This window comes from Arachis duranensis, chromosome 3, assembly GCF_000817695.3.
Source record: "Arachis duranensis cultivar V14167 chromosome 3, aradu.V14167.gnm2.J7QH, whole genome shotgun sequence".
NCBI classification, from domain to species: domain Eukaryota; kingdom Viridiplantae; phylum Streptophyta; class Magnoliopsida; order Fabales; family Fabaceae; genus Arachis; species Arachis duranensis.
In genome coordinates, this window is record NC_029774.3 from 85,220,679 (window position 1) to 85,222,424 (window position 1,746).

A 1,746-nucleotide genomic window follows, 5' to 3' on the forward strand; every position below is an offset into this window, starting at 1 on the left:
AAACTCATAGTAAAGTCTAGAAATGTGAATTTAGCATAAAAACTAAAGAAAACATCCCTAAAAGTAGCAAGATTATACTAAAAACTACCTAAGAACAATGCCAAAGAGCGTATAAATTATCCGCTCATCACAACACCAAACTTAAATTGTTGCTTACCCCCAAGCAACTAAAAATCAAATAGGATAAAAAGAAGATAATATACTATAAATACCAAAATATCAATGAATATTAGTTTTAATTAGATGAGCGGGACTTGTAGCTTTTTGCTTCTGAATAGTTTTGGCATCTCACTTTATCCTTTGAAGTTTAGAATGATTGGCATCTATAGGAACTTAGAATTTCAGATAGTGTTATTGATTCTCCTAGTTAATTTTGTTGATTCTTGAACACAGCTACTTTTATGAGTCTTGGTCGTGGCCCTAAGCACTTTGTTTTCTATTATTACCACCAGATACAAAAATGCCACAGACACATGACTGGGTGAACCTTTTCAGATTGTGACTCAGCTTTGCTAGACTCCCTAGTTAGAGGTGTCCAGAGCTCTTAAGCACACTCTTTTTGCTTTGGATCACGACTTTAACCACTCAGTCTCAAGCTTTTCACTTGGACCTGCATGCCACAAGCACATGGTTAGGGACAGCTTGATTTAGCCGCTTAGGCCTGGATTTTATTTCATTGGGCCCTCCTATCCATTGATGCTCAAAGCCTTGGATCCTTTTTACCCTTGCCTTTTGGTTTTAAGGGTTACTAGCTTTTTCTGCTTGCTTTTTCTTTTTCTAAAATTTCTTTTGCCATTTTTTCGCAAGCTTTTGCTATTCACTGCTTTTTCTTGCTTCAAGAATCAATTTTATGATTTTTTAGATTATCGATAGCATTTCTCTTTGTTCATCATTCTTTCAAGAGCCAACAATTTTAACATTCATAAACAACAAGATAAAAAATATGCACTGTTCAAGCATTCATTCAGAAAACAAAAAGTATTGTCACCACATCAATATAATTAAACTAATTTCAAGGACAATTTTCGAAATTTGTGTACTTCTTGTTCTTTTGATTTAAAAAACATTTTTCATTTAAGAGAGGTGAAGGATTTATGGAATTTATTCATAGTTTTAAGACATAGTTACTACATACTAATGATCATGAAGTAAAGACACAAAACATAGATAAAAACAAAACAAAAAAACAGAAAAAATAAGAACAAGGAATGAATCCACCTTAGTGGCGTCTTCTTCTTGAAGGACCAATGATGTCCTTAAGCTCTTCTATGTCCCTTCCTTCCCTTTGTTGCTCCTCGCTCATTGCTCTTTGATCTTCTCTAATTTCATGGAGAATGATGGAGTGCTCTTGATGTTCCACCCTTAATTGATCCACATTGTAACTCAAATCTTCTAAGGAAGTGTTGAGTTGTTCCCAATAGTTGTTGGGAGGAAAGTGCATCCCTTGAGGCATCTCCAGGATTTCTTGGTGATGAGCTTCCTCACGTGTCTCTTGGGTTCCATGAGTGGGCTCTCTTGTTTACTCCATCCTTTTCTTAGTGATGGGCTTGTCCTCCTCAATGAGGATGTCTCCTTCTATGATAACTTCAGCTGAGTAACACAGATGGCAAATAAGGTGAGGAAAAGCTAGCCTTGCCATGGTGGAGGACTTATCGGCTATTTTGTAGAGTTCATTGGAGATGACCTCATGAACTTCTATTTCCTCTCCAATCATGATGCTATGGATCATGATGGCCCGATCCACAG